At 52.1% G+C, this 23,604-nt stretch overlaps 1 protein-coding gene across 1 annotated transcript in view; it reads right to left on the bottom strand.

The window, feature by feature from the left end:
* Positions 1–23,604, bottom strand: part of LOC119104742 (Ig-like and fibronectin type-III domain-containing protein 1) — a gene marked incomplete in the record, with an annotated part of 92,914 nt that overhangs the window by 49,069 nt on the left and 20,241 nt on the right. Inside the window, 1 exon segment of the mRNA XM_037228461.1 lies at positions 20,495–20,536.

Genomic DNA, 23,604 nt, shown 5'->3' on the forward strand with positions numbered 1-23,604 from the left:
AGTCTGAAACGTCGTGTAACTAGCAGAACAGAAGAGGATGGTAGTTCAAACAATCATGCCATCTTTGATGCTAGCACCTCGACTCAATCCTTCCGTACGACAATTTCTTCTGACAACACTGTTGTCGCGATAAATGAGTTCGAATGATGCAACGTGAGACGAAAAGTGTTACGAGTGCGAATTTAGCGACTAAAAAACCCCGACGATTGTCAGCCATTGCAAGACAGCGAATCTCTTCACGTAAAATGCCAAACCAAGCGGCAAAAAGCTTTGAAAGAGCCAGGCTTGTGTTTGCAAGCGCAACGGTTCTAAGCGAATCAGCTCATCTCAAATGAAGACAATTTCCATACGTTTTCTAATCTTTCTCAGTCAGCAGAGGGTGTAATTAGAATCAAGGGTCACGTTCAACTCCAGTTATCTTCTGGAGGGCAAATTACGGCAGGCTTGCCAATCTGATTAGACCGTATGGCGCTTGTGCCTCTTTAATTAGACCGATTAATCTAAGGCAGCATTGGTCTAGTTTCGAGCCACATCTCCCTTTGGTAATTCAAGCGGACTTATAAAAAAGTTATTTCATTTGAGAATTCGAACAACGTTCCGCAACTGGCGACACAACCGAGGTAGCTCGTGAATGTTCCAATCATTTTTAGTAAGTACAACCTGTCTTACACTGATGTAAGCCTGAACCAGCATTTCCGTTCAAATGGGCTACAAATCGACGATAACACGCATCTCTGCGTCATTAGATGCTTTTGACAGTCTTATGCTTTTGCAATATTTTTAGTGCTGTTAACAGTCACGTATCTCTCCAAGTCCATGCTTAGTCACTGCGCGAGCATGACCGTCCTCAGCCTATCCTGCCATCGCCCGTTAGCCATTGGCATTGCATTGCCTGCATTGCATCGCCTATTGCCACTCGAGAGTATTCGGGTGCGCTGGAGCTGGGTCTCCCCCTCCTGTCCCTCCTCCTCCTCCTTCTAGCCGGTGTCGAAATTCTAAGACGGCTGATAAAATGGAGAACCCAACCAGTCTCCCCACAAAATGCATCAGCTGAACGCTACAATGCCATCTCATCACGTCGCACGAAAAACGCAATCATCCATCGGAATCCGGCCGCTGGGGCCATCTGGAAATGTGTCCCGTGAGACCTGTGGCGAATCACGCGACCGTTGCCATGGGGATGATAAAATCCGTTAACAACACAAGGCGACAGGCCGGACGGCAAAGGCAGTAAAGGATGGGTGGCAGTTACCCCATGTTCAATGGGACAGGTGCTCCTCCCGTCCGTGGGCCTGGACTATGATGCCAATGGTGCCAAATCAATAGTGCTGCATATACCGGATTAATGGAAGAGTTAACCCTAAATCTTGTTGAGTTCACCCGGGATTCCCTCCCGTTATAATGTTTCTTTTTAAGCGCGTTTGCATAGCTGGCAAAACAAAATCCAGATTCAACAGACCGCACGGAACAGTCCACGACGTACATTGGTGCTCCAGACAGTCAATGCCTGGTGACGGAGACGTCAGAACTGCCAAAACGTTGCTCCGGAGCGGGAAAGTTTCTTCACTTTTGTGTTGCCATGACAGGCTACCTCAGAGTTCAGTGAACCCTTTACTTTGTCAGGCTCCGGGGGCAGCGTTTTACTCCATACTTCGCCTTCTAACACTCGCCTGGACGGTCCATACCAGTGGCAAACACTCAAATCACATCATGTTTGCACTTTGATAACGGACAAACGAGAAACACGCGGACCTTGCACATGCAAATGCTCATTTTCATATTTTGTCTAGCCACCTGGAATTGCCCGAAAATTAGTCCTTTGAATTTGTCGACGAATTCACCAAATTTCTCCCCGGCCGATGAAAAACGCAGACTTTATTTATTGCCCAGCGCGCGGCTAGAAAAGTCTGCGCGCCTTCCATCCGCTAATCGCTAGTTTAGCCTTGAAAAAAGAAAGAAAAATAAAAGCAGCCACCCGCGGCATTTTGTCGCGGAAAGAACGCCGGTGTCCGCAGCTGTCGTGCAACCAGCCCCTATTTTCGGCGCGCTCTCGGGGCCGAGCGGGCCAGGTCAGCCGAACGGAAACGCCCGCATCGTATCGGTCACTGATCCGGAAACTAGCGACGAGCGGCAATAATGCCGCGGCGGTGGGGGGAGCGGGCGGCGAGGGTAGAGATCGGACTGGAAGCAGATAGGAAGACTTGGAAATGGGATGTAGGAAAAGACGATATATAACAGAAGATGTGTGCCCATACTTTTTGGCGCCTTGAAAATTTACGCTAAATTGTGTATTATAATTGATTATAATTTCGCGCTTTTCTCTTTTTCTTGTAGTTTGCTGTACAAGAAAGCATTCTTCAACTGTTTGAAAGGTGCTTGCAGATTTGTGAAGTGGGTACTGTCATTTACCCCACAAAAACCATTCTTATCTACGAATACGAGACGCAACCATTTGATTGTGACGCAACCATTTGATCGTGACGCAACCATTCTACACACCCTTTACTGATCTTGTGATACATATGTGCCAATTCGTGCCATTGCGTTACCCCAGCTTACGTCATCAATGAACTGCCCGCCAGCCATACAATGGCCTCCCCACATTCAACCGTCCTTCCCTTTTGATCTAATGGGACGACAGTTCCAAGTGATTAGGTGCGAATAATGGCCACGCGTCAACGAATAGTAAGGGGTTGAAAGTCACCGCACTTTCCGGGCATTGTCAGCCCAAACATCACTTGAGACCGCAGCTGTTATCAACACAACGGCCTGAACATAGCAGATCTCATGACGAGCACGTTCCCACTTCCCGGCAAACAGCCCGAGCGCGGCCCTCCAGCCCGTAGCCCCAAAACCACAGCCCCTCCCCCCTCCCCCACCCACCCCGCGCCTCATGACCGTGCCGGTGTCAGTAGAGCGCGATCAACAAGCTATTGTGGGCAGGAGTGGCCTCCACGACCGGCATTGTTCGGCTCGCGGCGCTCTGTTAACGAGAGCCGCTGTAGGCCGCTAGGTCTGGCTCGTCTGTGGCCGAGTGTTTCTTTCCTGGGCGCGAGCGTTCGTGCTGGTGGCGTGCTAACGCAGGGTGGGCCAGCGAGGTGGAGATGGCTGGTCAGGGTAGCACCAGCGCCGCGGAAACCCGTCGAGATGACGGAAGAAGTCCCCCGCGAGAGTTTCATCCGGCGGTGACTTTCTTGACATGTCTTCTCCATACCGTGCTATCGAAAGCCGCCGCCGAAAGTCTCTCCGTATGAAATGCACGATACAGAGCTTGCGAAAATTCAACGAAATGTAACTTACCGGTCGTTACTAACAGGAAAGCAGGCGAGCTGGGGCGGGTGACGGCCAGCCATTTACTTTTTATCCAGGGCCAGAGAGAAGCACCTGGATGAAAAAATCGTGTTTTGGCGCCTATCCTGTCCAGCAAGCTATCACACGCCATCGATGTCATTAGGAATATACGTAAGCAGAGCCGGACAAGTTATGTGTACGCGCTGATTATGGCATGGAGTTGAAGGATTAAGCTATGTAAAAAAGAACAGCAGCGCGATGGGAAGGAACCTAGCGTGCAGTGTTTACCTCGAATGCGAGTTAGCGCCGGCTCTCCAGCACAACGAAAACGCAAGTACAAAGCCGCAGCGTTCCCGAAAGACCCATGCGCACGGATCTTCCACAGATCAATATGCGCAACCGCCCAAAGCCAGGCCTGTTTGGCACCACGGTCGCCCGCCCACAAGCACACCGTCTGGCTTCGAACCCAATATCGACGTTAACGGCACTCCCAGAGTGCGGTCCGCTGTCGAACTATGGCAGTTTAGCCCAATCAAATTCCGACCTTCCGAGAAATCCCGGGACCGAAGGATCAACGAGCCAATCGGCGTGAGGCAAAATCAACAACTGTCGTCTGCCGCCACCTCCGATACGAAATCGACCGGTGGCGGCTGCCGGTAGCTGTCGATCGCAGAGGCGGACTCAGCGCGAACATTTGTCGGGCAGCTTCTTTCCAACTCCGCACTCCCCGTCCCCCACCTAGTGCACATCGTTTGGCCAGATTCTGTTGTAAACGTGTTCGTGTGGTTTCGTTAGCATCAATGCAGATATCACCTGCAAATATTTCCACCTGATCTCTATTTGACTACGCAAAAATATTCACCTCCCCTACGCAGGGTCTGGCCGCGCCGCTGCTACACTTCTGCGGCAAACTCGCACCCGAAGAGAAAACTTTACAGGTGAAACTTTGGAGTTGCGACCAAAACCTTTTGTTTGGCCGCCGTCACCGCCGCCGTGCCGCTGAATCCTCTGCATATTAGCAACGGCAGTGGCAGCACCTGCCTGGGAATACGACTCTCTCCATGCCGGGTCCACTGCCGCCGCCCAAGCCTCACAGCCCGCCGATGATCCCGACGACTAGCGCGCTCAGCCGACCTTGGACGACGGATTTTGGAGTCTTTAGCATAATTTAGTGGCTATTGCAGCCGGCACTTGTCTGGCAACGCTCCAAATCAATAAAGGACCCATGTTGACGCCAGAAAATCGACGCACAACTCACACTGAGAATCAGGTGGGGAGAATCAGCGCGGTTCGAAACCGAAGAGCTACTTCGCTATCTATCTATCCCCTAGACGGCTGTGAAGGCCTATCTATCTATCCCCTAGGCTATCCCCGAGACGCTTACCTGGACGCGCCTCCGGTCAATCATACGCGGCGAGAGTCACCGCGATCGAAGCCACGAGTCCCGGTGAGTCCCCGAGGCTGAGATCGCCTCCGGCGCGCACCAGCCTCCGCGGCGGTGGCCGTGCTCTCGGATGCGGCGCACTGGCGCAGCAAACGCAGCCGCTATGCCCTGGAGGAGGACGCTTAGGAGCACTTGACCCGTCTGTTTGCCAAACTGGCGCACTGTCGGGCATGCAGGCTGTACGGCTCGATCAAAATCTGCCGCCCACTTCGGGCCCGTTCTGGAGGGAACTGCAAGGCACTGGCGTTTAGCTGGTGCGCTTGGGACGTCGGACGTCAATTAACTACCAGGAAATGCATTAGAGCCGCGGTGAGCAGCGGCGGGATGTGATACTGGTACAGAGTGAGGCGATGGGGAAGGCTGGTGGAATGGCGGGCTGTCTCTCGGACTTCCGCCGCTCAACGGTGACACTTCCGGCGGCGCTGGCACCGGCGTATAGCAGCAAGGACACTGACGGCTCTCACCCGTGTCACTAACACCACCCACTGGCGTTTCCCAGCGGAGTCACTGCCGTTTCTGAGCCCTGACACCGCTGCCCCTCGGTTTAATACCGTTGTTTTCAGTCGGTCGGTGACATTCCTCAGCAACGATATCGACATCTAGTAGACCTGTGGCATGACACCGAAGAGCCTCTGTCGTGACAATGAAATTATCACCTGCAGCATTCGCAACTTTGGGAAGTGATGCTGACGCTTTTAGCACAAGCACTGAAGCACGTCAGCCAGGACACTGACGTCTCTCAGCTTTGACACTGACGTTCCTCAGCTTCCACACTGACGTCTTTCAGCTTTGACACTGGCGTTTATTAGCTTTGACACTGATGTCTTTCAGCTTTGACATTGGCGTTTTTTAGCTTTGGCGCTGACATCACTCAGCTTTGATACTGGCGCTTTTAGTCCGGTATAAGCGCAGCGCAGCCTCGTGACACCGAAATGCTACAGCTATGGCAGTGATGCCTCTGAGCACTCAACACTGAAGTTTAGAAGTGGCATGCCACTTCTGACACATTTAAAAAGTGACATGCCACTTCTGACGCATCTTAGAATTGATATGCCGCTTCTGACACATCTCAAAAGTTAAAATGGCGAATCTCAGCGCAGAAAATGATGTCTATACTCCCCCCCCCCCTTCTCCCCTATCAGCCAAGACACAATCCCCAGGCATGGCACCGACACCGCCCAGCCGTGACACTGACACGGCCCGACCGTGACAATGACACCGCCCAGCCGTGACACTGACACCATCCAGCCATGACACTGACCGCCCGACCGTGACACTGACACCATCCAGCTGTGACACTGACAACGCCCAGCCGTGACATCGCTCACACTCAGCCCAAGACTCTCGTGCTAAGTCGCGACACCTAAATCCCTCAGCCGTGACCCTGAAGCGGTCAGCGCGGGTTCAAGGCTGCGGCGCGGCCGCCCGTGCAATTTGCATACTGTCAAGGCTCGCGCAGGTCTGTTTTGAGCCGCAAGGTGCCGGGGGCACCTCCGCCGAGCGGATCCTCCAATCCAGGTGCGGTGGTTGGCGCGCGTCCAAAACGGCCGGCAGAAACGCCCGCCTGCGACGTCGAACTTGCAGATGAACGGCCCACGCAGCGGCGGAAATGAACGCCAACCACCGCGAAGCGATAGTGCTAATGACGCTGGGCTGGTCTGATGAGCTCAGATGATGCTCCATGTGACTCAGGTGATCCACTAAAATGGCGTTATTGCTCTCACCGCTGATGAGAACTCGGTATCTACGCTACCCGTGCGTTTACAGGTGATGTTTGGTGGAGAAGACGGCTCGCTGTGCCATTGGGCGACGCCGAAAACGAGTTCTTAATGGACACGTCGTTCGTGAGAATCGCATCAGCCCCGGACTCGCTCGCAGACTATTGCGTAATCCGTCTCTGCTTTCATGGTTTCAGTCGGCGCCTTCAGCATTCATGGCCGCTGTCATAAATCAGCCACGCGTTGCTGCTGCGCCGCTGAGATCTTTTACGGTTCTCACTGAGCCACCGCTGCGGTTAGTGAGAACAAAACCGTCACGGCCCCTCTCCACTGGCTCGTGAATTGTTACATAGCGCGCCCGCACGCATACCGCCACGCATTTTTTTGGCACGCATCCGTGGATAACTTTCATCACCAAGTACCATTATACTACTGTAGATTTTTGTGGTTCCCTGGACATAATAACCTCAGCATTGACGGTACGCCGCTGTGGATCCAGCCCTGGTGGCAGGAGATACACGGCGCTGTGGATCCACCGCTGGCGCAATGGATCCACCACTAGTGTCAGGGGATCCCTGGCTGGCGGTATCGAATCCAGGACAGGCAGCAGCGGATCCACGTTAAGCAGTAGTGGATCCACTATAGGCGGCTACGGATCCATACCAAGCATTAACGGATCCACGACAGGCAATAGCGGATCCACGCCAAGCAGTAGTGGATCGACGACGGGCGGTTGCGCATCCAGGCCAGGCATTAGTCGATCCACGACAAGCGGCAGTGGATCCAGGCCGAGAAGGATGGGACCGTTCGGACCCGCGCCTGAAAGTGCTCATTCATGTCTGGCGTCATTTGCCTTGCAGCGGTGTATCTACGCTTGGCAGCGGTGCATCCACGTCTGGGAGCAGTGGAACTACACCTGAGAGTAGTGGACCCCATGTCTGAGACCAGTGGAATCACGCCTGGCAGTGGCTGACTCACGTCTGGTGGCAGTGGATTTAGGTCCGACAGCAGTGGATTTAGGCCCGACAGTAGTGGATTTAGGCCCGGCAGCAGTGGATTTAGGCTCGACAGCAGTGCATCTAAGCCTGCAGGCAGTGGAGCCACGCCCGTGAGCAGCGGAATCACACCCGACAACGGTGGAATCACGTCTGACAGCATTTCATTCACGCTTGCCGGCGGGGGATTCGCGGCTGGCGGCAGCAGGGCGTGACGTCAGCGGTAGCAGGACGTGACGTCAGCGACAGCAGAAGACAGGGCGTTGGCCCGAACGCCGCACCTGTTGTCCCCCGCGGCGGGCCGCGCCAGGGACGCGGGCGAGACGAGGCGGCTGGCAACTGACTTCATTCCGTGGCCTCCAATGCCTCATCACGAGGAAGGTGCACGCAAGACGCTCCGCCCCGCGAGATGGCGATCCACTGTCCGATCGCCCGCGTTCCACCGGCGCAGTGGCTGGCAAATATGAATGCGGTGCCATTGAGCGATGCCTGAACGCGCCGTCTCGCTTCTATTAAGATTAGCCCGCGTGGAAAGAGATGATAGATCTGCCGTAAAGATCGGCTCGTGGCAGCTCCCGGGATCTTCGCCGCAAATGTTCAGACCCGCTGGAAGTGTCGGTGACGGGTCAGGTCAGCCCTGCCACCCGCACGCGGTACACATGCCAGCGGAACGCTCTGGCGGTCATTTGGGTACAGACCAGGGCTGTCCATTTCTATTCTTTTGTGAGAGCCATGATCTACCTACGTTCATTTGGGCCGTGCTCTCGGCTTAGAAAATTAAGATCCATAATATTTATTGCTGGAATATTCCGACGATTTAGAAAAAGGTTTGAAGTAACACGGCATTTCTCTTTGAGCTCTTTGCGCGTTTCTTGCTGAACTCGACGTACATTGTCAAAATAAGAGCCATTTCATAAATGGAAATTCAGAACTAAATCTCATCGTTCACTAATATAAGTGGTAGTAATTTACTTCTCACTTCAACAGTAGAAGTACATTACTTCTGCTTTTGTTTCTATAAAGGCATGTTGCCGAAATATCAACCCATCCATATCTCCATTCTCCTGGTTTTTCTCTGAGGACTATCTGAGGAATAAGGCTATTACTAATGTTTTGTCTAAGTGGACCCAATCCGTTGAAAAAACGCAAATTCGGTGGAAGTTAGGCTGTCCAACCTCCGGCTTGCCTCGCAATCAGTAACGAAAAACAACACCACTGACACGTACCGCGTCAAAACCCAAGCATAGACGCACGGATAACTTCCGTCGCTCGCAGCTCTCAATCCTCTTCAGGTGCCCGCTGGCAAGACGCCATTACAGCGCGTGTGGCTGGTCGAGAGCGGCAGCGCGGACCGTCGCCATGGCAACGGTCGGATCGCCGAGGGCAAGCGATGACGCCATTTGGAAACTAATCGTTGATTAAAAACTGACCTCAATGACGTCGTTCGAATGCAGTCCGTATAATGGGAGTCCACGTTGGGAGCTCAGGGATTACGTCCTCGTGCATTACGGCCGGAAGCATTTCGATCAGGCGTTTTAGGGACTGGCGAAGTGAAGACCTGACACCAGGGCGGGCTTGGCGACGAGCCCTCCCCATCCCCGAACCCCGACTTTGAAAAAGTTATCACAAGCCGTATTAAGATTAATTGCATGGTAGATCAGTAAGCCTCCCTCGGGCAGATTTTCACTCGTCCTCTCGTTTCGCCTGGCACATCATCCCCAGTCTGTTCGCTTCAACTCCGGGTAGATTTAAGGTCACAGACTCTTGGATTGTTTGGTCTTTGACTCTTGGATTGTTTCGGCGATCCTGTTCGGGGGTAGTTTGGGCGGCACTTCGCGGGGCTCAAGTGCCCATTGGCACCATGGAGACCATAAAGGTTACATAAAGAGACAGTTCACGAGGGAATAGCCCTCGTAAGATGGCTCACTGGGAGTTAAATACACGTGGAACAGACCACATTCAAGAACTCACCAGAATAGCTCAATGTCAGCTAAGCACGTATAGAGAAAATTACATTCTTAGCATACTTATCGCTTTAACATATCCGCGTCCAGACAAAGACCAAGACACAAGGAAAAGCGAACACATTACACAGCAAAGATTGAGCTCCTTCTCAACTAGAACGTCGTGCAATTGAAAGTGTTGACGCAACTGCATTCATTTCTCTCAACACCGAGAACATTTCTACCAGCGAGTTATCGTCCGTCGGTGCCGGCTGGGAACGAGATGGATCGCCTCCAAAGAGCGCGACGACATCTCGTGCATAATAGACGACCACACTAAAACCCCTGCCTGCTGCATACAGTAATCATTGAAATAATTATTTCTGACTTATTGTGAGCACAGCAATCTACCCACTAACTGCGTGCACCTTAAAGGAACGGAAATCTATCCATTGATAGCATATATATATATATATATATATATATATATATATATATATATATATATATATACATATTGATATTGACATTGATATTGATATTGGAACCTATTGATACACGAAATGGGCACCCGAATCGCTATCAACCCAATTAGACATTAGGTAGGGAATGTTCCTATAGCATGCCTATCTACGCAAGACATCAATGCAGCAGTGTTGAGTCCAATTTCCATTAGCATTATACTGAGACGCAGTCTTTTTGGCGCGCATGGTGTGGGTACTGACGTAAATTGAACGCGGTAGTTGGTGGATGTGCTGATTTGGACAAAAATATCGGGAGGAACAACGGCAGCGACACCCGTTGAGCGCCAAACACCGAGCACCGAGCACCGAGCAATGAGCACCGAGCGCCGAGCACCGAGCACAGCGCAGCCGAGCACCGGGCACAGAGCACCGAGCAACAAGCAACGAGCACAGAGCACCGAGCACCGAGCAAAGAGCACCGCGTACCGAGCACTAAGCAATGAACACCTAACACCCAAATCCCCTACAATATCGATTCTACCCCCACATCTTTCACACCATATTTCAGAATCACTATCGTCATAATTTAAATGAGAATTTTCAGTCAAAGAAAATGCATTTCATTTTAAATATCTTCCACCAAAGGCGAAAACAACACCAGGCTACGCCCGCCGTTCTCAGCCGCGGCCCCCTCCGGCTGCTGACAACAGCCTCCTTTCATCTATGAGTTCCGGCGGGGCTGGCTTAAGACGTAGTGTCGTGTTTACCCCCTGTTCTATTCAGCCGCCCACGTCTCGCCATCTGGTTTGTTTAGCTTGGGCACATCATTCAAACTGGCCAGCCGAACCGGCACATCAAGGCAAACAACGGTCCGGACCAGGCCCAAAATCCAAACAGAGCAAGTTGTTCCGGCTCCGTGGAGGATGGCGCGTCGGACTGGGCCCGAGAGGAAGTGCTCGTCGTTAGCTCGAGGCACTGGACTGGGTGGATTTGCAGCCAACCAAAGACTTGCACATCTGGCAGCAGTGGAGGCTGAAGATCTGGTAGCCGTTCATGGCTGCTTGAGGCGCTGAACTTGGGTGTGATGACCGATTGGTTAGGGCCTTCAACTCCCGCGTGAGGGGCCTGGGTTCGAATCCCGGTTGTGCCGGGGCCCCTCAGTGATACTTTGGCCACTGCAGTCGCTGGCTCACCGTAAAATGCTCGCGACGATGTGCATTGTGAGCGCTGTATACAAAATATCGAGCGCCTAGCACTGTCCACTTCGAACAAGCCGGTTATCTTGTTGGTTTTAAAATTTTCAAACGCATGTTACACATCACTAGCACTGGACGAATATTCCAATGTCCGTAAGACAGGCACCCGACAAACAAGTTCGCAAGTGGTGTGAGGTTTTTAAATAGGCAGACATATGTCAGGAGCGAGTCCTATGCGACATGCTCTTACCGTCCCAACTTGGAGGAACCCGCACGACTTACGCGCGAGCTCACGCAATGCTGACTTACGCGATCTTCGATCTCTCCAAACTGTGATAACGCCTCTCAGATATATGTAAAACATCGCCTCTGCAAACACCGCGGGTAAAAGAGGTGAACAAAACTCAGGTGTGACCAACGTCGTGCACTGAAAATGCATCTACATAATATAAATCAGTGTGTAGCTTCTCATTTCGTCGTGGGAGGCAAGCCAAAACTTTCAGAAGAAAGCGGGTCAAATTGAAGAAAAACACATTTTGGCGTATTTGGGCCAGGCTTAACCACTTTCTTAACGCAGCTCTCCTATTGGTTTTGTGGAACTACGTCTTTGATCGAATGGGACGTTTCCGGTGCAAACCAGAGGTATGAGACCAACCAAACCTACCCAGATACAAATAAACTCGGTTCCGATGAAGCGAATCTCCGCTCACGCTGCGCCTATTACAATGAACACTCGAAATGAGAACTTCTTTAATCTAATAAAAATCTAATTTTTTAAAAAATCTTTAATCTAATAATCTTCTTTAATCTACACCACGTTCGCCACGGGCGGACCGCCCCGAGCTACACGTTATCGAGCCACTCACAGGTTCCGCTGATGCTCGTGGCAGCGCGCGAGGCGGGCTCTTATACCCCTAAAGCCGCTTGATCGCCCAAACACAGGCCGAAAAACAGCTGAGCCGCTCGGCCGTGCTGATGACGTCACTGTACTACCACACACGGTCGCGGCCGCTCGCCCTGCTCGCGTTGTTCACTGTGACTGCATGGGGCTGTCCAACAGGAACAAACAGCTCTAAAAAGCCATTGTGTGCTGGGTGGATACATTCGTACTTTCGATAAAAAAAAACAGAGAGACCAACACAAAAATGAACAAAATCCAGTCCTCGTGTCGAGCTCAACAAAACCTCAGATAAACCTATCAGAATATGTCGGTTTAAGAACACTACCTCTTTCATCAGTAATTGTACTTCTATCGATGCAAGCAACGGTGGTGCTTCTTCCAGATCATTGGGGTCCACAACGGTATTTTTGCACTTTTCATGCTTTCTGCTCCCTGAATCACCAGACATAACGCTGAAGCCTAGAACCACTGGATCCCTCAACCCGGAGTCCCGGAGACAGCGGTGCCACGAAACGTGACTCAACGTCCTCCGACGTCGCTGCAGCGTACATCAACGGCGCCGGACTGCGGGCGCCGGACTGCGGGCGCCAGACTGCGGGCCACAGCAGCCCGTCTCATTCAGCACTGATGGTCTCATCACCGGCGGTGGCGACAGTAAACACAGCCTCGGGCACCGACAGAGTGGCCTTGTTGCCGATACGGTCGCACCCTGTTATGTCGACGGGTGAAGCGGTGTTGGCGGGTTAAGTCATGGTGATGCGTGACGCATCACACAGATAGATACGCATGATTGCATCTATTTATTATCTGGTCTTCGTAACTCTGTACTGAGCGACGCATAACATGTTAAGGAAAGTATGTAGGTAACAATTTTTGCCTTCCCCACATCGATGCACAAAAATATGCCGACAACGAACGAAGGCTAGTTTGTTGTGATAGATATTGCCTTTCCAGCCTGATCCACTTTCGAGAAAAGCAGCAAGCGTCATGCACATAGCGCGAAGCGGCGACACGTATTTGTGAGAGTGATACTGAGATATTGCAAGCGAGAGGGGTGTAAGGAGACTCATATCCCAAAATTGAGTCCGGGCAGGCCATCACCGCACTATGACCCGCCGCGAAGCACGCCCCATCCTAGTGTAACCGCCTCCCCCCAACCCCGGGTCCCCAGACCAGTGACGTCATCAGCGAACCTGGCCGGACGAGCACGCCATGATCGGGTCATCGCCCCGGGGCCCGGGTCGGGAGCATCGCTCGCCGCGTGCATACTGAGCGCCTGTCTGGGCCCCAACTCGTCCGTCCTTGTACCGGCAGTGACCCCACGGGAGAGGGGGGGGGGCGGGTTGAGATGGGGAGGGGGCTTTAAGCGTCCATGTCTGATGATGCATTGGCCTGGCGAGCGAGGGGCATCGCGGGGTCACGAAGTGCGCCGCGTCATCCCGCTGGCGTACTGAGAGCAGCCGTACGAGTCTCATGGCACTTCTGTTTCAGGAGGTTGCGCTGAAACGCGTTGCAGGTGCATAGCGAAGCCGAGCTTCCAAATGTGCCCTGATGCAGCGATGGCCAGCGTCTCTCGGTTGCAAAAGTCGATGTCATTCGCGATGTCAGCAATGTCGATGTCGTGTCTCTGTCCTGTCGATTGTGGTTGTCGTGCATCGTGTGGATGTCGTTTGTGGGGTGTTCCTGCAATGCAAAATAAATATAAATGAGCAGGAGGAGGATTGGCCCGCTCTTAAATTCCCTACACCACTTAACCGTTGGCGAACATGGTATCTATCACAGGCTGGCATCCGCGGTAACCTCTGTTGCCCCCCCCCCCCCTCAAGGGAACGGTGGTGACCTACGTTACACCTCAGTTCACGCAAATATGCCACGGAACGTTGACCATCGCTGAGTCGTCATCATGCCCCTTGCGATGTAAGGGATTCGCAAGGTTTGCTTCGAAACTCGAGCACCACCTAGATAACACGTGAACTGCAGAAGGCGGCGAGAGAATCAGACCCACAGGAACTGATCAGGCCGATACGGCCACGCCCCCCCCCCCTCCCCCTCCCCGCGGCGGTAGAAAAGTGAGACATTTCCCGCTCTTAAGTTGGGTTTCTGGAAACCGTCGAGCGTTCGGGGCCTGGCTCCTCCAACGCGCGGTGGTACGGACGACCTTGGTCACTCCTGGCGTAGAAACTGGCGTTGCCAGTTTTACTGGTGTTTCTTCACTGTCATTTCACCATGCGGGGTGTGTAGCCCCTACAGCTATACGAAAATGAGCCGCGCAAACCAATTCGTTCTATTGTTCGGATGTCCAACAATGCGTGGATCGAACTGCGCTATCGAGAAGCATGTGCAACTCCGAAGGATGCGAGCTAAGTGAGCTTGGTGAGCCAAGCGAGCTAAACGGGCTAAGTGAGCTGTGTGCCACTGCCCCGCCCGAAATGGATGTTCTGGGTGCGTCCCTGCCCAGTCTCATTTACCGACGCCAAGCCGTTGCATGCTATCTGGAGTCTTGGCCAGTACAGCCAGCACTGTTAGCATCGCTCCAGCACAAGCGTGGCTCATTATGAACGGTCTGACGAGGCGCAGGTATGTATGCGCTTACCTGGACCGGTTGAATGGGACAACAGCACCGGAAAAAAACGCCTCGCACAGATGCCTGGAGCCATATCCAACCATATTTAACGTAACGTACTTGGAAAGCACGTTAGTACTTTCTGGGCGCCGCACGAGCTGAACCAAGCTCCCAATGACCGTTATGAGACGGGACAACCCAAGGCACTGCGCGGTTCACAGCGCACTGGGAAAACAGGTCATTCAGCAGCACGTAACTGCTGACAATCGAGCTTCTAGTGGTCGCGCTAATACCTCTGCGACCTCATAACCGAACAGACCTACTCGATAACTCCAGGTAATAATTAGGGGAACCCTCCGCAGCGTAACACGTAACGTAACGTGAACAATCCTGGCCCTATTCGGACCACCCGCTCACAGCCATTCTGGTTCCATTCTCTGTCGACTAGTCGCGATCGCCGCCCTGATACGATCGACGTAATCGATGCCGCTTCCAGCTTAGGAATTCCTGCACGCGCTATGTGCTCCACCACAGCGCACGCGGAGCACATGTGCGAGGCGCATTCCTGTCGGGGGATCCGAACGGCGGCAGCGCCTTTTTGCCGGTAGTAGATTGCACTTTTGCATTGTGGAGCTGTACTTTTTCGACGAAATCCTGTTGCCACGATGCGACAGAATGATGCGAGCGGAACTCGCTTGCGCCCGTAGGAACATTGTTTCTGATTCACCAAGGTAAACACGAACAAAAGAGAGTGGCGAACAACCGCTCCGCCAGGATTTATGGAATAATGCACCCGTTGTCGAATGGCTTTTTTGTTATTTGTTACAAGCGTGTGCCCGTTCGAAGCAGGGACACGGGATAATCACGTGGGCAGCCAGAGCCACGCACGCGGGATTTCGTAAGGAGGGGCCCACCTCGTGGAGGTCCCGACAAGGGCTCCGGTGGAGCCCCTCTAGGACACAGTGCCTGCGGGCCCTCATGATGCCTTTGATGTCCTTTCTCGGAAGGGTCTTAATCCCTTGATCCCTTAATCCCCTAACTGTGGTGCGCTGCAGCGCCCGACGTCAAATTGGACGTTCTTTGGGCGCCCTCATTTTTTCTGATGTCCGCGGTCCCGCCTTCGCTAAGGAAGGAGCACCGGCCCGCGACATTGCATTGTGCGCGTCTCGGCTTGAAGTCTTTCAACCATTGCAATACGAAGCACGGAAGCAAGCGAGTGCCGCAACGCAAAATAAAAATCCGAAACGAGGGCAACCTCTCCAAAAAGTACTTGATCACGCAACAGGAGACGCAAAGTGCGCGCGTATTTCGCGACAGGTGCGCTTTCGTGCAATTTGGAGTAACCTTCCGGGCAGGAGCAGTACCCACGATTTTCCTGTCTTGTTGGTAGCGTCCGCTCTAAGCCTTGCACTGTTGTCGATGTTTCCAAAACAAGCGCCTTCATTCATCCCACTTACGTCTCAGGCGCGCCCACCGCGTCTATCGTCCCCGCAGATGTTTTCGGGCACGCGCGGCGAGCTAGGGACAACAGGTGGCTAGGCTGGCTGGGGACGGGCGCCGCGCCCGACGACTGACCAGCCAAGGCCAAGGTCACGGCCGCCCTCGCCCAAGGTCATCGTCGGACTGCACCTGCTTGCACGCAGGCTGCAGGACGAGTTTAGTTTTTGTCGGCGAAGATGGCTCGTTTTGCGCCGACAGCCGCCTCGGGTTCGGTAACACGCGAGCGTTCGCGCGTTATTTGTGTGTTTGCGCGCGGCGGTACAAGACGCAGCTTGCTGACAAGATTCTAGGGCTTAAACACCGGCAATTGGGCCCGTGCGACGCGGTGCAGTGTTAAGCTGCTGGAAGAACAACATGCGTTTTGCGTTGTAGACCAGAGTGGATTGATCCAGCAATGAGGCACAGTTGGCGGTATCCTGCTGATTTCAGCCGTTATATTTGACTGGGCTGATCAACAGAAAGACAGGTGATGAACATATGAAGAAGGTGTCTTTGTTTTAAAAAAAAACATATGTTCGTTTCATAACAGCGAGTGCGAACAGCCTGGAGATAAAAATATAGTGTGCATGTGGCTGAGCATCCAGACCTCGGAGAAGTTTAACAAGCCTGAACTTCGCGCGATGTTTACACCAGAAGTTCAATCAGAACGTCTGCCCACGACCCATACGGCAAAGCAAATCGAACTGAGCACAATGAAGACGCTAGTGTCCGTTTGGCACGTGCTATAATATGTCAGCGCAATGACGGAATGGTGATTGATGATGGAACGCAAGCGGAAAATGCTGGCGCGGTCTGACATTGTGCTAACTTGCTAAACCTAACGCGTGCAACCGGCCAGATAGTCACTGTTGTGCAACAATACTCACCCAGACAGATATCTGATCGAGCCTACACGCGACCGGTTGGCTGGATACAAAATTCGTCGATGTTTTCTGTCATATTCGATCTTGACAAGGTCACGTAGATGGTAAGCACAATACAGATGTTTTCGATGGTAGTTTTCTCAGAGGACGTTCGTCGAGGGTAGGTCGTGCATGGGGTAAAAGATGGTGCACGGTGTGCAAAACTGCTCAATATCAACTGAGATCCAGCAAAAGAGAATGAAAAATCCAAACCTGTGGAGCCAACTGCCTGCAAATTACTACTTGGTTTTCTACGCCAAATGCTCTAAATATTTCACAGCGTTTCATCAACTGTATGGAAATATGCTGGATTATGGTTAACATTATGTCATGACAAGTAGGTACAAATGACCACCTTACGCAAGCAACTGTATCCCTAAAAACGGTTTAATACATGGAATAGTAGCGGTAACGTGAAGTCTTTCAAGATATTTTACTGTAGGAATAATAATATAATGAACCATCCCTTGGATCACTTACACGCAGTAACCCCTCAAACATTGACATTAACGTTGTGCAAGTCACACACCATGCCCCAATTTTTGCAAGATTTTACATGATCCTGTTTTGTGCCAGTTTACACCTCACTTGTATACATCACACGAGAACAGGAACGCACTCAAAAACAGATGGAGGCAAACGGAGAGGCTGCCAGACACTCGGATAAGCTGGAGCCATCGGACCAGCGCTGGCGCCGGCACGCCTCGTCAACGCCATTATCTCACTTCGTCGCGAGGCCCCGGCGATGATTGAATAAATTCTCAATAGCGGGCACTGGGATAGGCTGCGCACAGAAATTGAAAGCACTATCCGCGGCGCCTGCGACTGGAATCGCATCAGCATATTTGGCGCCGACCTGAGGCGGCCAGATAGACGGGCAGGCCGGCCTTACTGCCGCCCGTCGCACTCCGGCCTCCGGCGGCGGCCCGGTGGATGGAGGCGGGTGGTCGCGACTGCCATTCGACGCAGGGTTGGGACGCGAGCGCACCAACGAAGGGGAGGACTGGGAGGTGGGGAGGGGGAGGGGAGGATTGGGACGTTGGAAGTACCAGGGAGAAGGAGCGGCCCAAAGGCTCCTTTTTCACGCATGTCTTCCCAATTACTTGTTAGTGTTTGTTCGCGGGCCACTTTTTATTGTTAGATGCACGCAATCACACTTTTACTTACACACGTGCAAGTTTACAAATGAAATAGAAAGGCTGATAAAAAAGGGCACAAATGGAGCCACATCAATTTTTGGTGTGTGGAAGCGCCTGCATGAGAGATACAAGAGTATGCATACATCACAACAACCATAGGGTGAAACTTGTGATGGAGTGTAGAGCTGTCGGAAGATCCTACAGCGTGCACTGCATAAAGCATCAGGACATAGAGCGTACACTATCTAAACATAAAGTAGCGTAAACTTAAGTAGAAGCGGCACAAGGGAAAGCAAAAGTAGCATAAAATTGTGTAGAAGTAGGATACAGTAAGGAGTTAGGAGTCCAGGCGTCAAAATACAACTGATCACGCCGCTAGGCATTTCACAACAATGTCAACCATCAGCCAACCGCGATTACACAAAGCAGCACTAATCCCCACGAAAAGCGAGCCACACCGCGACACAATGGCCACCGTAAAACCTCACCACCCGGCTCAGTTTTTCCGTCGGAAACTTTGCAGATTGCGGGCCACCACTCTTTCGTAAATGTGATGGCTAACGCACGACGCCTCAAGTTTGAGGCGTGCAATTTTAAGTTGAATCCTGCCATCACAACCATCATCAAAGTCATCGGGAACTGTGGAAATAGAACGGACATCTTGTCATTATAAATTTGCAGGTAAGCCTCGCCTTCTGCCTCCTGCCTTTTGCGCTATTCGACTGTCAGCTGGGGTTCCGTTTTTCGCGTCGTGTGAGAAGCCGGGAGGATTATTCCTAGAACAAGAAATGAGCTGTGATTCCAAAGGCATTTTCGACCCCAGCTCAGGTTGTCATGCATACAACCGAATGTTGTCACTTATTAAAAACATCCCGTGGGTGCCTTTGGTATACGCCTTCAGTGAAGAAAATCTAACGAATTTTGTCTAAGCCTGGCTATTTGAAAAAATTTCAAACACATCTATGTGCCTCATCTTTTCCATGTGTTTTGGACTAGACAGCTGGGTGCACTCTTAATTAGACGACTCATATATCATTCAATGCTTCCAACATATAGACAAAATTCAGTTGACTAATTCTGTACTTAACATTGGTTTAGCCCGGATGGTATCATCCTCTATTCAAGCACCGAACTTTCTTGATGCTTCGCACCGGGCTTTGGCCAAAAACTGTTTGGCGAGTTGCTTTCTTGCCTTTAGGATCACGATCAGGGTTCAAATCCGATGACAATACCGCTAGAAGTACTGCGATGATGTGAATAAGTCATTTTACAACGCATTTGAACCGTCGAAATTGGAATCCCATGATATTCGAAACTGAGGCGTCGGCCACCTTCTCCGGAGCAAGAACTGCGCAGCATTTGCCATAAATAGCTGCACTAGTCTTTGAATCGTGTTCGATCACCTCCGAACCGATAGACTTTTCTCTCCTCGCGTGTGAACTATTCTGCTCTAGTTTTGCTCCAAGAAGCCGACTTTCTTTTCTGACCCCGCTTAAATTTGGTTTTGTAGCTGGCTAGTGGTGCAATGTATAGTGTCAATCTTTTGCCCCACGCGAACTGCCCAACTTGAACTTGGCGACTGTTGTCGCCAGTAGATCATACCGTATGCACAGCGGCGTTCAGATAATGCAAGGGCTTTACAATACTATTCCAGCGTTTAGGCAATCGCGAGCTACAGTGCAGCCCCAAGAAGCGTCATTCAAAAGACGCTAACAGAACACCCTTGAACAACACGGGCAGAGTCGCGGGGACGGACGGCGCCTTCGTCAGCAGCGTTAGGCTCGACATCCGTATGCTGACTCGTGAGCAGACTTCTGCGACGCCTTCACTCAGACGAACTCCATCAACGGGCCGGGCGCTGGCCGCGCAGACAGCTCAAATATTTAGCCAGCTGACGAATGCTGGCCGGCCGAACGGCCGGCCGGCCGGCAGGAAGCAATAAATCGCCCGGGGCAGCTCTGAAGCGGTGGGCGGCCGAATTCCTGCCCGCCGGCCGCCGCCTGACTCGAAATTAAAAGAGCACGCCGCGCAAACACGACTGGGAAGCGTTGTATCGATCGAAGGAGAGCTCGTGAGGTCTGGGGACCCTCTCAGGAAGACCTGCTGGGGGAGGGGGGGGGGGGGGCAGGAGAGGGGGGGGGGGGGATCAACAAGTTCCGCGAGCTCGCGTGTCATTTTCGTGGTCACACGAGCTCCCTTGTGAATTCACGACGGAGAATTCCCGTGAGAAATCCCCGGGCACCTCATCGCATCGTCGTCATATAACCGGGTTCAAGGTGATCAGTGTAACGCTACGGCCCTATGATCGTTCATTCAGTCAGCGTGAAGCCATATACCGTGACGTAAGCTGCAGGGAAGGCATGGCCATGCTGTTTTATTTTACGGGCCGAAGGTCAAGGAGACGCGCTAACACATTGCCAAAGCGTCTGTGCACTTACCGAGGCGGGCTCGCCAAGAGATGTCGCGGACTCCGACAGAAACTGCCGAGCAGAGCAGCACATGAGCGCAAGCGCAGGAACACAGATGAACATGAACACGCGTCATGAAAGCATGGGGAGGGACAATAACGCTCCAAATGAGCGTACATTTATTGGAAGATCGATAATAGTGCAAACTGACAGTAGCATGTTGCGGAGGGTGGAAAGCCCAACGAACCACCATGCCGCTACAGTGCTGGACGACACCGCCAAACCGCGGCATGACGCGGAAAATGAAACCTGTTTTGAATTAGGATATTTGTAGACGAAAAGGCCGCAAAGAGTGTGCCGCAATGACCTAGGAGCTCCCGGCCTCAGGAAACGCAAAACAAACCAGTGGCACATGGTCGGTGTGTTTCGTGAGCACGAAACAAAAATCGTTTAGTCAACGAGAAGGCTCCCAGACTGAAAGACTCGCAGACTTTACGAGCACGCGGGCTATACGTGCGAGCAGAACAGGCAACGTTGACAGCGTGTCGATGAGGTTTCGCATTTCGATGTGGCGTTCGCGTTTCGATAAGGCTTCACGCTCGATGAGATTTCGCGTTCTCGATTCCTTTCTGATTTTCTTCTATTTATTACCATTTTTAAAATTTCATTATTTCATTTACTTCTATTCATTAACTTCCTTTTGAAACCAGTGATACACGTTCGTGACAGTGATATTCGCATCTCATGAGGTTGGCTCGTTTCTTCATGCTGGTTCTGAGAACACCACGAAGTGCTTAGTTGGTACCAAGAGGTACGACCTTCGCTGAAATCGTTTAGTTGGAAACACAGCTTTCGAAACCAGTGGGTCGACCACTTTGTACGTTAAAGCATCCTGACCTGACAAAAATGCCCGGCACCCGCTGATCCCATGATATGTTGAACAAGCGCCCATGGTTGGTGGCACCGGACCAGCCTTTGAGAGCCATTGCGACAACAGAGATCCATGTTAATGTCAAAACGTGCCATTTCTCGAAGCTAACCACCACTGCCAAGAGTTGCCGCATTTTCCATACGAGTTCAACTAGGCGCGAAGCGAGGGAGCCGTTGGACAACGTTCTGCTGTTTCCAGACAAACATCCACCCAGCACCGTGCAGACGTCTGCACGTGTTCAGCCACGCACGGTGATGCTGCATATCCGGCTTGTTATTGGCGAACCGCGCACAGCTGTCGTTGAAGCGAGAGGGCGGCAGCTCGATGGAAAGAAAATGCATCTCTCTAGTCTCTATTTATCTCCTCTTATGTTCCACGTTCCCCGCCTGGACGGTGCAGGAGGTGAAAATATGATTCAGAATTATATTCACGCAATAACAAAATGCTTCTCAAGATGTTTAATGGGTTCCATTTTGTAATGAACTTTAAACACACCCGATCAAGAACACACTTCACGGTGAAACTAAGTCCTTGTTAACTTAAATAACCCATTTTTCGTTCAATTTCATCCTTCAGCATATCTAACATCGCTCAAGCACTTATCCACTTACATATGCCGAAGAATATCACATCAGCCTCGGAAACATCTTCACCGACATGACGGAGCCCCAGTGACACCACTCAGGGCTGTTCAGAATGGGGGGGGGGGGGGGGGGGTCAGGTCCATGCTCGCCAGCAAGCTGATTGTTTTCAGTGAAAACGCGGGAGCGTCCCGCACCCTCGGCTGTGCTCTGCGGGCCCAGCCAGGCGTTTACTAAGCGCACAGGAGCTCTGGACCGGTGTTTGTTGCTGGCTGGGATGGCACGTTCAAGAAGCTCTGACATTGGACACATTTTGGATGGGACGGTCTGGGACGGTCTGGGAACGACCCGTTTTATCTCGTTGGAATGCCTGTCACTTAACGGTTCGAAGTGCACGAATCTGAGAGGCGTTCGAAACATCTCGGAAATATGTGTACGCTTTTACGCTTTGTGGATGCAAGACTCGAGCTTTTCGACGTCTATTCACAAGCATGCATAGTTTACAGCTGGAGGGGCACCAGCCCCCCCTCCCCTCCCCCCAGCTTTGAGAACAAAGTGGGCAAACTCCGTAGAGAAACCGGATTGTTTGCGCATTTTTGGGGCATGTTTTGTCATTTCTACTGTTCAGCCCTCCCCCAACGCATGCTGCGAAACTACGCCTATGTCCACGTGATGTCTCACTGCGTGGAAGAACTGAACTTTTTTCGCGCAAAGATCACCAAGTGACCCGGGTCAGCGTTCTGGGTCAGTGAGGACGCGCGGTGCACCTGACCCCAGCCCGCGTTCTGGGGCAGTGGGACGTCGCGAAACAGGGGGGCGCAAACGCCCGTGACGACGCAGAACTGCCAATCGCCACGCGTAGTCTCGCATTGTCACGCATTGTCTCGCGGCGCGGTGACCCTTGAAGGTCATTGGTCGTCGGCGCGGCCGCTTAGTACGCTAATTCGCAGCCTTGAGCCACTCTTGCGGCTCTGTTTACGTTCGGAGGCGGCACCGGCGCTGACTACGTATCAGCTGCGCGTGGGGCGCGCCTCTCTCCATTGGAGCAGCCACTGGCGTGCGCGGCGTCTGCTTTGCGGAGCTGTTGGCATGAATAGCGTTGACAGTGCACGCAAGGTCTGAGAGGGTATCACTGGCCACGGTTTTGGTGTTTACACGTGCATACACGTTTGAGAATGCGTAAACGCGCACGTGTATGCACGTATATACGTATAAGTTATGTATTTGCACTATACACATTTATGTATATGTATATGCAGGCATACACATCTATGTACATTCCTGCCCAATTGCAACAAAACAATCAGAACGTAGATGCATGCTTAAGAATACTCAAACGCCGGAAGAAGAGGGAGATGAATACACGGAGTAGCGCCGTTATTAGCTCAAGTTTGCCACACCAGGACTGATACGAAGCTTTCTGGTGCAGCGTCTCCTGATTTCCACCTGTCAAGATAAGTACCGTGGATTATGATGACCGTAAGTACGCCCATGACTTTCACGCAGCAGCCCCTTATTGGAGATATGGGCTGGGATATGCAAATTAAGTATGATATATCCGCGTACATAACTCAGCCGCTAACCAAACCAAACGAGCCGCCATAAGCTCGCCCACTTTCGCCGTAGTC

This window comes from Pollicipes pollicipes, unplaced genomic scaffold (genome assembly GCF_011947565.3).
Source record: "Pollicipes pollicipes isolate AB1234 unplaced genomic scaffold, Ppol_2.1 Scaffold_6052;HRSCAF=7182_pilon_pilon_pilon, whole genome shotgun sequence".
In the NCBI taxonomy this organism is placed as follows: domain Eukaryota; kingdom Metazoa; phylum Arthropoda; class Thecostraca; order Pollicipedomorpha; family Pollicipedidae; genus Pollicipes; species Pollicipes pollicipes.